Here is a 16,264-nt window from a genome sequence, read left to right on the forward strand (position 1 = left end):
ATAATACGCAGATAAGAAAGAAAATTCATCTGTGAAAAAATTGCTCACACACATAGGTTGAAGCATACATAGATTCTATGGAATAAGCAAAGGAACAATAGTAATAATAATAATAATAATAATAATAATAATAATAATAATAGTAATAATAATAATGTATGTAGAGCCTTTAAATCAGAATATTGGGAGTGGCACATAGTATAGTGGAGTTTTATATTGGTTTTGAAAAGCTACGTAAAACTTGTGGAAAATGAGGTTTTTAACATTTCTTTCAGACTCACAAACAAAAATTTTTCCTCTCATTGCGAACGGAAGTTTATTTTTTCACAATTGACACGGAATAACACGATTTCGATACAGACATTACGGAGGTACAAGCGCCACTGTTACCATTATTCCTCTGTCATGCAAGGAGTAGTGGAAGGGGTTGAGGGTGGAAACATTACGTCTTGCAGTACTCAATGCTCGCAACTCACGTTTGCATCACAACTCACTAAATGGACACGCCTGCCTTATCTTATCCACCACAAGTATTATCTTAGTCAAACTGTCGAGTACTGATACTGAGTGCGCAAAAATAATTCCTTGTTCTAGCACTGAGCTACCGCAGGATCTAAAGACAAACCATTATTAGTAACTCCTTGTAAAATAATTAATTGATAATTCTACATAGGTCATTCAATCATTAGTGGCAACATTTGAATTAACAACAAAGAAAACATTTTTGAAACAGTCACATTGTTGCAGTGCTGAGAAGTAATCTCCTCCAACATGAACCCGCCTCCACACCTCAGGGAGACGACGGATGCCATCCACAGCGTCTTGTTGTACTAATCTTCGAACAGACTGCTCTACTGCTGCTATAATTGCCTGTCTGGTTCTAAAGAGAACTCCTCTAAGTGATAATTTCATTTTCGTGAAAAGGTCAAAAACACATGGGCTCATATCTGGGGAGTATGGAGGCTGCTCCAGAATTTCCCAGTTTCACCTGCGAAGTAAATTAACCACAGAAGCAGCTATGTGAGAGCGAGCACCATCATGTAGCACAATAGGATGAGAATTCAGGAGATTTGGACGTTACGGCGCACAGCTGGTCGTAAATGGTGTTCCAGAAAGTAACTGTAAATGCACCATTCACATGATTTCCCACAGGAACTCAATGAGTGACAAGGACACCGTCAAAATCATGAGCAACAATGAACATGACTTTAAGCGGATCCTGTTCTTGTCGATACTTTTCTGGCCGTGGGGAATCATTGTGCCGCCACTCATTTGATTGTCTCTTCAATTTTGGTTGGTAGCATCGAACGTGGTTTCATCTAAAGTTATGATACGTCGAAGGAAACGTTCGCTTTCACATCCATAGCGTTCTAAGTGCAATCCAGGAGCAATTCTAAATTCCCTTGCTAGTTCAATGCAAGTCCAACAACGGCGTTCTTATAGCGTTCATATTCACATCATCACTTGCCGATTGAGGTCTGCCAGCTCCACGTTTTTGATGAACATCTTCCCTCTCGTTGCGAAATGCATGTGCCCACCTAGCCACAGTATGATATGATGGAGTCTCTCTACCACAAGCTTCCAGTAATGCTATATGGGATTGTCGAACATTCTTGCCTCTTGCAATGTGAATTTTAATAAAGCGTCTTTGTGCGTATTTGCTAAACATTTTAGAGCACTACAGATAGCAGTCTTCAAATTAAACTGACTACAGATATCTTATAAATGAGTTTATTGTCTTCAAACTCACAGATAACACACATCATATGCTCTTCTTTCTCATTGTTATCAGCTTGCAAAATTTACCGTTGATAGCGCCACATACAAACATTGTTGCCACTAATTATTGAATGACCTATGTATTAACGTTCTTTTAGCTACAGCAGTGTTGCCAACTTAGGGGTTCCCACCCCAAATCTGGGGGAAAAGCTTTTTCAGGGGTAGGTTTGGGGAGATAAAAATGTTAGGGGAATTTTCAGGGGAAAGATAAACTTTAGAGCGATTTCTTGATGTGATTTTCTAAACTACATCATAAGGACTTTTGTAAAATTAATTGCAATGAAACTACTGTGTTATGTAGAATTCAACAATGAATCATGGTTATGAATCCTCTCTTCGACCGGTATCGCATCTTGCTAACATCTTTCCTCACTTGCTCTCTTTATTACTCATATTATATTATTATGACGCTCTCTCCCGCCCATCGTCGCGTTGCACACGTGTTCTCCTTGTCTTGCTTAAGTCATGGCCTACACAACAATAGTATCTGCAGTAAAATGCAGTTAAACAATTTCTCCAATCCAAATTTATGCTTTTGATACACCTGATTTTCCACTTCTATTATATTCTACATCTATGTTTTCTTAATTAGATTTATTTTTATACTAAATATTATACGCAACAAATGCCAGTCACGCGACCTATGAATAACATTTTTAGTTTGAAACTAATTGTCTGCTTGCCAGAGTAGAAGTCGACACTCAGCAAGCTGCAAGTGTTACGGACTTTGAGTGTACTGTGGCAATACTTGCAACATGCAACACAATGTTGTCCCGATGTATCAGGAGCCAACCAGTTCGTACTGCAAAGACGAATTATGAGACGTCCAAAGAGTATTCTATTCTATTGCATGTTATTGTACATGATGTGTGAATATATTTTTTTTCATTTGCGTATATGTATAATCATATTTGCCATTTTTATGTTGCATTTTTCCAGTACAAATTAAAAAAATAGGGGGTTTCTCTAACTTTTAGGGGGATTTCAAATATGATATAGGGTGATTTCTTGTTCCTTGATTGGCAATACTGAGGTACAGAGACTAGTCACGGACTATGAGATAATCATACGACGATAATGAAATAGTAGTGATAGAAATTACAGGGAAAACTAGAATACTAGAAGCATAGGCTACCTGTCTCATAACCACTTCGTCTAGGTTAGTACAACTTTCACAGAATTTGTCCTGTGTTCCTTTGGTGAGAAGTTATCGGATAGTTGAAAACGTCTTGGGCAATAGTGTTCATTTTTCATCCTGGAATTTTGGAATACGTGAGACTTGTGTTGTAGTCTTCCATTATTTTGTCTTGTGTACAGTAGATCAGATTTTATCAGCTTCCTCTTTTGCTTACTTAGTGACTCAAGATTAGGGCCTACTTAGATATGTTTTATATATAGAATTTGTATATTCTAAAACTTTTTTTATGTTTTCAAGGCTGAAGCAGCGTTGAATATTTATGGTTGTTTATATCAGACATTACCATGAACTAAAAACTCACTACAAAAAATAAAGTTCAATACAAAATCAAGTAATACAACTTTCCTTCTAGCAAGAGGCCTTTGCCCTTCACGGGGCACAAGAGGCTATCTTTGTCTTTATCTTATCTTTTTATGTAAGAATAATAGAATTTCTACCACTTAGTCTAAAAAAGAATCTTATTCAGACGCTTGTAATGTCCCATTTTGATCATTGCGATTCCTTATTAACTAATGTAAGTTCACTCTTAGCTGAGAGATTACAACGTGTTCATAATGTGTGCATACGATTCATCTGCAATACTCGTAAATTTGACCATATAACGCCTTCCCTCCAATTACTTTCATGGGTGCGTCTGAAGGAACGAAGAACAATACATTCACTGTCTCTTCTATTTAGAATCATGCATACTTCTACTCCGAATTATCTCTTATCGCGCTTTCAATTTCTTACAACTCTTCGAAACCGGCATCAAGCACTTCTCATCATAGAAAGTCTCTATAGGCCTACTCAGCCTCCTACATTGTAGAAATACCACGTCTCTGGAATTCGTTACCTAATGACGTCAGGGACTGCAGGACTTTATCACAATTCAAAATAAAATTGGAAAATTTTGTCTTATTTAATGCTTTTTAGGTATTGCTAGAAGTATTGATTTGTGTTTTTTACTCTAGATTAAAATCGCAAGTTTCTTGTTTATGTTAGTTAATTAGGGTACAATTAATTATACTTAATCACTCATTTAAAGTTTGTGTGACTGCAACCTGTGTATATTTTTGTGTGACTTTACTTTGTTTATAGTGTCTTTTTTCATTTTTATTTCTGTTATTGTATTTGTATTTCTGGTGGTGCGGAAGAGAAGGCCTGATGGCCTTAACTACACCAGAATAAATAAATAAATAAATAAATAAATAAATAAATAAATAAATAAATAAATAAATAAATAAATAAATAAATAAATAAATAAATAAATAAATAAATAAATAAAATTTTCTTATTTGTCTCAAAAGTGGTTAGAAAGAGTCAAAGGCGACTGATAGAAAGTGCAGAGTGTAATAACCAGATAGCAGATTTTCGGTCCCTATACTGATCGTTAGGTGTACGTCAGTTGCAGGGAGGTCATTGCAATCATTGCTACGCTCCCTCCGTAAGCCGAGGAATTAGTATATAATAAAATATAATTAAATAGTAAATATAAACAAGTATGAATATAATATATATTAATATGACAGTAAAAATTAAGTAAACAATATTAAAGACAAATAAATATAAATGACAAGAACACAATAATGGTCGATGTGCACAGAACTTTCTTGTCGCTGTGTAGGGACCGAAAATCTGCTGTCTGGTAATAATCATTCAATGAATGCACATTTTATAGAAGCTCATTAACACGATTAGTCGAAGATAAGTTATAGATAGCAGACTATCAGAAGTATAGAAGTTTTTAAGCGGTGACATCCGATACCTTTATGGACGTGGCCCATTAAGCGATAATGACAGAAACAGTAAACTGTCTTAATATTTCTCTCTGTTGATGGTTACTTCTTCAGCAACACTGTGCTTTCTAGAGATGAACAACGATCGAGAAAGCAAGACTAACAGCGCCCGCAAAGCCGAAAACCCGCACGACAGTGTTCTATACGTTGCATCGTTGACGTAGAGACTGCTTGTGAGTGTTTCGAGACACCGAGATAACTCCCGAAATCCCGAACGTCAAGCAGCCTTGAATCGCCTCAGTTTTTTATACCTGACTGAACTTTTATCTACTTTGGCAACCGTTATATATGTATAAACAATCAAGTAGCCTATTTGAAATATCATCTCTGCCTTTCAGTGTATAATAATCCGTTCTCCAATCTTTATTTAATTACTAGGTCCTTATTAAAAGGCTAGGAATTTTCTTTTCATACGTCAAGTGTGCAATCTCAAGTAAAAATATATTAACGTTATGTTTTATGTTTCTTAGAAATGCAGATTTATTCGAGAATTTTTTTTCTATTTATATAACCATAGGTAATATCATATAATAGAACTAGAACATTTTGATAACTAAGATAATTTTCTATTTTGTCCTTTTGTCTTATTTAAACATTTATAATGTTATTTATTTTAATGATGTATGTTATTCAAAGTTACGAAATCGTTCCTCGCCGATCAAATGCTATTTCGAGAATGATGAGCGAGACTCGAAGCGCACGGGAATGACGACACGAGACTCAAAAGACAAATACAACGAACAGAGCGAGCGAGAGTGGCAGTTAGTTTTGTTCATCTCTATGAACATAGAAGGAAAAGATGCCACACTTTCGGTGGCTATACTTCTATTGTCATTTTAAAATCTGAGAGGTAAGCCTACTGCAGTATTCTAATATCTGTGTTAACGTGTCCACTTTCGAATACGATGAAATGGTATTGCTCTTGAATGGTAGCTATAAATATTCTCTGCAATGTATTCCAGCACTTTCTGGTAGTCTCTGCATTTCTGTATGAGTTACCTTGTGTGAATGAATTACATGTTGCAGGGTCAAAACAGTTTGCTAACATTCCATTCCAACATTTCCTAACTTTTCGTCCTCAGAGACTAGGTTTTTATGATGTATAAACTTTCTCCATCGCTGTTTTGATGTTCCAGAATTACTGTGAATGTCTGAATAAAAATAAAAACTAATGTTAAAAATGTTATAATTCACCTGTTATTCCTTTGTGTTATCTGAATTTATAAACGTCTTCTCTGTCGTAGAAAGTAAAACTTGTCACTCAAGAATTCAGTTGTAAATTTTATTTTTAATGTTTTTTATAGATTTATAATAAATTAAGTATATCCATTAATTAATTATATATTTCACATAAGTAAAAAACATACATTAAGAAACTAATACACCACGTATTGCAAACAAAATCTTCAGTAATTCACTCTGAAGACATTTGTTCGAGATATTGTTGTTCATTCTCTCATAATTCATTATATTCTCGACCATTGTCTTCTTCTATTTATAGTTATGTGTAAAATTTCTCATTCACATTGGTCAGTCTATCTGCGGTAAGATGTTTGCAAGTTCATCTGCTTATATGGATTGTAGAAGAATAAATTCAGTGATAAACGGTGTTCTGGCACCGTTTAAATATCTCCATTCTTCTTGGTAGTTATGGATTTCAGCAATAATGTCTTACACTTTCCATTGATTTCTCAGATCTTCACTTCTAATAATATATGATCTTTTAGTGTTCCACCTATTAGAGATTTTACAAATTTTATTTGTGAGAAATTAATTCTGTTTTTATAATTTTAAATCTGTGTTCAGCATCCACTACCACACAAGAGAACTAGTTTTTTACCATTGAATCGGATTTGAATTCTTTCCTCGTTTGTTTTTCGTAATTTTTCTGTACAACTAATCTATTTTCTTTTAGTACATGTTTTTCAACGTCTCTTTCATGACCATTCAGTGAAGTTTAATTTCCTAAATACACAAACTCTTTTACTTCTTATATTAATTTCATTATTGATTAATACTTTTTATCGATATGTAATGTTTTCCGCGGTTTCTGCAGTTACTTTGGTTTTCTACATTTTCATATTATTGGTCTGTAAGATATTACGGTAATTAAAAAAATGATATTTGTCATCCTGTCTTTTTGCCATTACAATTTGATCATCTGAAAATATTACTATATTTCATTTATTTTTCAATGTACTTACAACTGATGTTCCCATGGAAACCCAAAGAATGTAATGTGTCTCTGATAAATGAATATAATCTCATCTAGAAATTAAAACGAAGTTGTAAGTTCCATCAATTATACACGATACAACATACACCATTTCGTCATCATTTCAGTCGCACACAATGCACAAACTGTGTACTTCCGCATTGTCTACCGGTCTTCGTGTTCAGTCAATAGCATCAGTCTCCTCTACCAACGTCACAATAAATAATTCCACTCTCACTTCTCTGATCTTCACTTGTCATCGTACGTCAGCCAAGTGCTCGTTGTCTCGCGGCTTCTTGAGCTTATTCTTGAGCTGGTTCGGTTTCTTACGCTTGTGCCATCATATTCTTGTTTCATCGCCCTTGATAACGCTCTTCCATCGTCTTCAGGTTTTAATGGAAGCTCTGTCCTTTTTATAACTGCCACGAAAGATAGTCATATTGCATTCTCCTCGTTGTTCAACTTCGTGACGTATTTCTCGTCACGTATGAAGACAAGAATTTGAAATCTTTGGACCCCACAACCACAGAAAAAACAGGAACTATATGTTGAAACAATCATCATCAGTATTCAATGCCTTGAACTTCTTCATCAAGTCAATGTTGGTGTGGAGTGAGGGAAATATGATTCTGTCTCGACTGACAATTTGTTCATTCACAGTGTTGGCATGCCTGCTTCCAGAGTTTCATGGATGAGTTTCTACAATAATTTCTTTATGCACCTTATCACAAGCTTCGTGATCTTCCTCACCATGTTCACTTCATTCATCTTCAAAAGAGGCTAAAGTCCGCTAAACCATTAACAACTGTAATCGGGAGTTCCTCAGAGTTTACATCTAATATTGAAGAAGCGATAGTCTCACTTTAAAAAGACAGAAAAATATACGTTTTGTTAATGAGAAAATATTTTACGTTAAAAACTGTAAAGACGAAGAAAAATGATGTTTGTAAAATATAACTAGTGTTTGTTTAGACTAGATTTAAGCCACTTTGTCCATTTACCTTTAATGTCCTTTTCTACAAAATACTAAATTTTCAAATTGTATGATAACTATAGCTTGTAGAGGAAAACCAATTTCAGATTTGAAATCGGCGATGGAAAAAATACATAGAAACGGTTGAAAAATCTCATGCAACAAAACATGGGAAAGAATTTGTTCCCCAACGTAATTATTCTCTGGAATGAAAACGAAAAAGGCGTTGACGATGCGTCATCTCTAAGTTTGATTGCCACAGAAATTTGTGGTACTCTTTGATCTTGCCGTTTGTTTATTTAGTGAGGAGAAATATAATAAATATTATAATTAAAACACAATTACACATTCGTTCACAAAATAATGTGAAGTTTATATTATAGTGGAGCTGCTTATACAGAAACTTCGTCACTTCAAACCGTATTTGGTTTCTCAGGTCCGGATTGGCACGCAGGCACATGACGGTATGAGAGCATAAAATCTCATATCCGGAATTCTCAGTTGTTGCTGAGCAAAGATGGCAGGTAGTACAGTGTACATCACTGAAACAACACAACGTTTGTGTAAAATTTCACTCTATACTTTAATTATTTTTGACAATGCAAGGGATAATGCAGTTAGATTCATAATTTACTAACTTTTCGCTTTACTTTCTCAAATGAAATTCCGACGGTTTCTAATTGGCGTCGCATTCCAAATTATGCACTCGACACTTTTTTTTTGTTATAGGGGCTAAATATGACTTATTACAAGTTTAATTTAATTACAGATGTGTATTCTACCACATTATAAAATTAAATTTCATGGTTCATGAAAAACTTATTCTCCAGCGTTTCAAGTAAGCTATGAAAACAGGTTTCTGAGTTTGAAAGTGTAGTAATTTCAGTTACCAGACCTTCCATTTTATATTGCCGCTTTTATGTTTAAAATTATGAAAAGGGCTTCTAAGAATAAATATATTTATTTCTCGTAAAATAATTTACACGTTAAAATTATTGAGAGATTTAATTTATTTCTGTGGCATTTATTGTACCAGACTACAGCCATAAACATTAGAATGTAAACGTTAAATAAACCATACAATTCACTGTACAAAAGTTCTAAATTCCACATGAATTGTAGCCACAGACAAAAGACTTACCACGTTCATTTGAGTCTTAACAATATGAAGTTAACATAGGGTAATTTTTAAAATTGATTATTTGATTTTTAAAGCTTCTAAATGTCGTACATTAAGACTTTTATGAATTGTGCTTGCTTGCTTGCTTAGCAGTGTGAGCAGTTCCATTTCTGTGGTGAAGAAACTGTAAGGTGAAGTTAATTAATTCTGAGGATATAACGATGATATATACTATATACTACTACTGATATTATAATACTGTACTCCTGTTTCTATTACGATTTCTGTTGTTTCCATTGTTACTTTTTTCCTGTTATTAAAACGTCTCCTATTAGATCTACTGGGTGTTCAGTTCAAAATGTGTCTTGGCTCGCTGTATGCCGTCATGTGGCTAGCTGATGAGCCTAGAGAATTCAATCTTCCTACACTTCCGCAGCTCAGGTGTATAATCTAAGAGGCAGAGAAGTTGGCTAGCAAGTACGGCGTTCATTCTGAAGAGTACTTGCCGATACGTACGGTAACGCCGGTAGTGGCAGGAATGTGAACTGTTTGGAAATACGTATTGTCGGGATATGGGGAGAGGGTAAAGACGATTACTTACGTATTTGTTGACATTAACTTCGACGGTCAACATGGACACGGAGCATTTGATTTGTGTTGTGGAATGTTACCGTACGCAACCGATGATAACAAATACCCTGCGTACGACTTGCCGGCGCAAAACACAGTTCGAAAGAGGTTATGGTAGCACACAGACCGTACAGACCGCCATCTGTTGCTACGACGTTCAAGTTATACCGTACACGTTCTCAAGTTCAGATTGAAGAACGCCTTAAATAATAGGCAACTTCTGTAACATATAAACTGAAACTCGCTTCAAATCGGTGACCCAACAACAGTGACGTCATGACACACTTTGAAATGAACACCCAGTATTATAACTCGTATTATTATTATTATTATTATTATTATTATTATTATTATTATTATTATTGATATTATTATTGATATTATTATTATTATTATTATTATTATTATTATTATTATTATTATTATTATTATTATTATTATTATTATTGATATTATTATTACTATTAGGAAAAAACTTGGCATAACTCTTATTTAACGCAAGTAATGGTTTAAAATTAGTAAAAGCATGGTTTGAATCGAATATTCTTTCTCTTAACACTGCTAAAACTACAGTTATTCCTTTTTGATTAACTGATAAATCTTATAAATTGCCTAATTTTCCCCTAAACATTAAACTACACAATTTTGGTTATTCAGCAATTTGCTGTAAGCTTCATTGTTTGGTTGTGGGCTGTATGAAGTTTCAGGGGCTAAATATTTAGGAATCGTTATTGATAAAAATCGACTACAGGTACCTTTGTAACAAATTACGTAGAATTATACATATTACTTTGTTCAGTTACGAAATTACTTACCAATGGATGTAGGCCTATTACGTACAGTTTACCTTTCCTTATTTCAGTATGGAATGTTAGGATGGAGTAGTACTTTTAAAACTAACCTTAACCCACTAGATTTATTACAGAGAAGAGGTCAGTCCACAACCCGTGTCCTCCTCAAGGGAGGCTAATGGAATACTACTACTACTACTACTACTACTACTACTACTACTACTACTACTACTACTACTACTACTACTACTACTACTACTGCTGCTGCTGCTTAGCGTCGAAACTCAAGGTGAACGAAAAATGACTACAACTTTTTCCTGGAGCCTTCTGTTAGGGACAAAGTTTCTTTTACTTTCCTTGTAGGCCCACAATCTGGGACTCACAGCTTTATTTTACTTCCAGCGGTAGTATTTTGTCACCCTTTTAAATCTATCGTCCTCAGACGGATTTGAGCCCGCAAAACTTGAATCCAATGGCTATTATGAGGAGTAAAAAAATCAGCAGAAGGATGAAAGGATAGAAGCAAAATAAGTTAATAGTAAGATAGTAAATTAAAAGGGTTGGCAATACACAGTAAAAGGGAATAATACAGTGGGATAAAGAATTGGAAGGGTACACCGCTGTAGAGTAACGGTTAGCATGCCTGACCGTGTTACGAGCGGGCCTGGATTCAAATCCTGGTTGAGACAAGTTACCTGGTTGAGGTTTTTTTCCGGGGTTTTCCCTCAATCCCTTAAGAGCAAATGCTTGATAACTTTCGGCGCTGGACCCTGGACTCATTTCACTTGCATTATACCTTCATTTCATTCAGACGCTACGTAACCAAGCAGTTGATAAAGCTTCGTAAAATAAAATAAACCAAAAAAAAGAATAGGAAGGTAATGAAAAAGTATAAAATAAAAAAGAAAGGAAAATCAGTAAGATACTTGATTTATAAAGCAGAAAAAGAGTGTAGGCATAATATAATAAGAATAGAACTACTGTATAATGGGAAGAAGAAGGAAAAGTAAAGGAAGAAGAGGGACTGGATTATCATGCAGCTAATTTTTAGTAGGTTATTTTAGGACGCTTTATCAACATTTTAGGTTATTTAGCATCTGAATGAGATGGTGATAATGCTGTTGAAATGAGTCCGGGGTCCAACACCGAAAGTTACTCAGCATTTACTCATATTGAGTTGAGGGAAAACCCCGGAAGAAACCTCAACCAGGTAACTTGCCCCGACCGGGAATCGAACCCGAACCACCTGGTTTCGCGGCCAGACGCGCTAACCGTTACTCCGCAGGTGTGGGCTGCAGCTAATTTACTTACAATAATTTTTAGTGAAATATTTAATTTGTACTAAAATTCTGCGAAAATCGAGTTCTTTTCCCCATCGATTAGTGAATGGTTTACTGGGAAGCCTTAAGCTCCATCGGACTAACAATGGCGCTCACGGAACAGCTGGAACAGCCGTCAAGTGAGTGACTGCTCCTCACAGCAGCGGCCCTTCAGAGACACTTTTATTTACACGTTAAGTTGCACTCTTGCCTCTATTTATTATAGCTTTTAATCGCTGTGAAAGACATTTCATTACAGACTGACGCGCTTGAAGAAATGACACTTGAAAATCTCGCTCCATTTCACAGTGAATGCAACCCTTTCACAGCACATCTGCTGATCGGCGAGGTTATGTAGTGGACCTCCGGGACCTCTCATCGCCACTAGTAGACACTCATTTTGTATTATGTAATTCCATTTTGATTACCTTTATGTTCAGAAACTTTTTGAAAGAAGTGCTGTCTGTTCATGAATCGTCTGCAATTTTGGAGTAATAGCTACTGTATATTAATATGATAGATTTGAAGGATTCTCTGCAGATTTTACGACCACACGTGTACTTCAATTCAAATTACAGTTGAATTCTCTCAGTCTATTTTATTTTTTATCTGTTTTTTATTTTACTGCAAATTTTCATTATTGTAAACATCTACTGTAAATTTCAGTTTATTGTAAACAAACGTCTTGTAATACATTTTTAATGTCACATCTTAAATGTTACTGTTTAACATTTTTTGTCTTTGGCAACCTCACCAAGTTGAGGAAGATCATTAATTAAAATTTTTATGTTAACACAGTTATGTCTTAAAGAAAGCAAAATATCATTGTGTTTCGACTTAAGTTCATGATTATCATCATCTCTTTTCAAACTTAGGTCCTCCTAAATCTAATTAATACTTATGCTTCTTTGTTAAATGCTATAAACGCTATGCCTATTGCTTCCTATAACTGCTTTCTTAGTTCTTTTATTGTTCTTATATTTAATATAGTTTTTTCTCTCCTCATTTTCTCCTCCTCATTCTTCTAAATCTTCTATAATCTTTCTACGTTTCTTAAGTATAAATTTTAGGTGCAATCAAACTTTCCAATAGTATTCTTTTTGTCTTTTTCCTCTTCTACTTTTGTCTTTCCCTATACTCCTCCTCCTATACTGTATCATTGCCTCGCCTCTAGAATACGTTACTTAGTCAAGGATTGCCGGACACTGACACAGTTTAAAAGTAAACTAGAAAAGTATGTTTTATCTCACGAAATCCGTTTCTGAGAAGTTGCTAGATTTATGCCGAAGTTTTTATCTTTAGTATTTTGCCAGTAATTTCCTTTTGTTAGATTAATCCTCTCATGTCTTTGTGCCAGGATATTAGAACAGCTTATTGTACCTTAGTTAATAATAATGATGCTAAGTGACACTGTTATTTTGTGTCTGTATTTCTTGTATATGTTTTCACTTTTTGTTTTTTTTTTTTTTGCATCATTTAATGTTAGACTAATTTTTATTTTTTTCAATTTCTGTTTGTATGTTCAGTTGTTTTTTTATATCTTATTCATTCTGTAACTCGTTATTACTGTAGATTAATTGCATTGATGTATACTTTTTCTTGTGGTTGTATTGTATTTCTGGTGGTGTGGAAGAGAAGGCCTTACGGCCATAACTCCACCAGAGTAAATAAATAAATAAATAAATAAATAAATAAATGAATGAATGAATGAATAAATGAATAAATAAATAAGTTAGTAATTAAGTAAGTAAATAAGTAAGCAAATAAATAAATAAATAAATAAATAATAGACGAAACCGGTAAAGTATATTTTATTTCATGCGTATGCATATTTTAATATCATCATCATCATCATTGTAGTGTTAGACTTGAACTTTTGGATTTGTTCCTGCACCGAAGGCGATCGTTAATCCATATTGTCACTGGCTGGCCTACATTTGTATGACCTGATGGTTGACACTCTTAATATTTCTTTTAGGAGGCAAGTGGCTTGCATTTTTTATGTTTTCCTTATACGGTCGTCCATTTTTTTTCAAAAACATGTTGTGGTTTTTATTCTTTTCTGATATCCGAGTTTTTAACCTGGCCCGTGAACTCAGAGAAATATAATTTCTGCTGCCACAATTCTCCGTCTATTCTTTCTTTCCAGGGTCAAATTCTCAGAGTTGTACATCATATGACTGCATAATCTATTTGCTGTTTTCATCTTTTACTTTGCAGTCTGCAATTTGTTCTTCATTAACATGTCGTCTTCGGAAGACTAACGGTGATCATGCAGCCGTTAGATCCGTGGTTCGCAGATTCAAATCCTGCGGAGGGCGATGGATTTTAAAATTTGATAAAATATTTAGCATGGTTTCTTTCGGAAGGAAACTAAAGCTATGGATTCTTTGTAGATTTACAGTAAGTAAAAGAATTCTGTTCCCGACAGAAGGTTCGAAACAATTTTTTTTTGGCCATTTCTCACTCAATTTTTGGAAGTAGCACTATGAGCCCACAACAATGATTTCACATTCACAGTAAAATATTGTCATATGTCACGTGGCTTCTTTCGGAAGTTAAAAACACCAGAGAACTTATGTCGTAAATATAACTTATAGGCCTATGTGAAGAAACCCCGAACCAAACAAAACTGCCGGCCTGCAGTTCGCAAGCGCCAATTTTTTGGAGGGATAGATGGCATAAGCGCCAATTTAAGGAATCGTAGACATATTACATATGTGCCAATCATTGTATAATAAAAGCGCCAACTCCAGAAATTTAACTTATCAAAATGCCCATGACTTGGTTTCGTCTGATTTCACGTTGTAGGAATATATTTCATCTGACGCTTATCATCTTCGTCATCGTCTATGACTTGGTTTCATCTGATTTAACGTTACAAGAATATATTATTACATCTGGCGCTCGTCATCTTCGTAATCGCATGGTTTTCAATTTGTAATAAAGTCTGTTTCAATTCAGAGAGTGATTTCCTCCTTTTTTCTATACATAGCCATTTGAACATTCAAAATGGCTGTCGATTTCCTCCAAAACGGTAAATGTTAGAGAAAAGCTTATTTAGATTTTTCAAATCTTTCCTCATGATCTATTGCCACTTTCATTTTGGTGCAGAGATTACCATCACTCTGTATATCTCGCTGACAATTTTCCTGTTGATATTATCTTCATTCCTCCATTTGTCAGTTTCAGGGTGTTCCCGGGCTAGTGTTACAAACTTTCAGGGATGATGGGGAAGGGCACATGTATCAATTTGAGATAAGAACCCTATTCCGGAAATGACTGAGTCGAAAGTTATAAGCAAAAATAGTTGTGTGGAAATGGAATAATTGTAATTTGGTACCACGTGCCCTCCTTCTCTTAACCTTTGGAACAGTCGTGGAAAGATGGTATGAGCCGGATGTCTCCTACGTGGGTACTTGGCCGGATACAATCTGTGAGCTTGTCTACTGTTCCCATTGGCTCGTCTGTATTCGAAAATCAGGTCTGCATATTCCGCTCTCGTGTACTCCTCCATTTCACTAGGACTGATCGACTGAACACTGAAACTTGTACACATACACTGCTGTCTACAGACGTGCATATCAGGACCGACCATGTCCGTTACACATTATGCCATCTGCATTGCTTTAGTGTAGTTTCCTGTCCCCACCCCTCAGACAGCGCATTGAATGGAATACTGTAAGTAGACAACGTAAAAACGTCAGATGAATACAATGTGTGTAAGATGTACAGATAAATACACATAAATAAGATGTACAGAGGAATAAAATTATTCCATTTCTACACAACTATTTTTGCTTGTAACTTTCGACTCAGTCATTTCCGGACTAGGGTTCCCTATCTCAAATTGATACATGTGCCCTTCCCCATCATCCCTGAAAGTTTATAACACTAGCCCGGAAACACTCTGTATAATAATAAAACATCACGAAGAAAATCGTCTGCTTGAGGCAGATCGCGTTAGGTTTTTTCAAGAAAGTCATTAATGTTTAATTGAAAGTTATTGTATTTAATGTCCATTATTCCTCAATAAATTGTCTCGTACATATTGAATATGAAGGGAATCCGTGCCATAGTTCAAGATAAATCGTTGTACACATACACAAAGACAGACAGCATGTCCTAAATCAAGTGTTTGTATCAGAAACACTGAGTAAATATTTCCGCGAAAATCTCAAAAAATATTTCTTGAGTCATCACAGTACTTCCCTTTATACTGTACTTCGTATAATTAAAAAGTAAAAATACGCAGCAATAAGTTTCCGAAGTAGCAGCGTTGAAGAAAGCGAATACCAATAAGCTTCCAAGGTGGCAGCGTTCAAGAAAGCGAACAGGAATAAGCTTCCAAAATAGCAGCATTCAAGAAAGCGAACAACAATAAGTTTCCAAAGTAGCAGCGTTCAAGAAAGCGAACAGCAATAAGCTTCCAAAGTAGCAGGCTTCAAGAAAGCGAACAGC

Source organism: Periplaneta americana, chromosome 7 (assembly GCF_040183065.1).
Source record: "Periplaneta americana isolate PAMFEO1 chromosome 7, P.americana_PAMFEO1_priV1, whole genome shotgun sequence".
Taxonomy (NCBI): Eukaryota; Metazoa; Arthropoda; class Insecta; order Blattodea; family Blattidae; genus Periplaneta; species Periplaneta americana.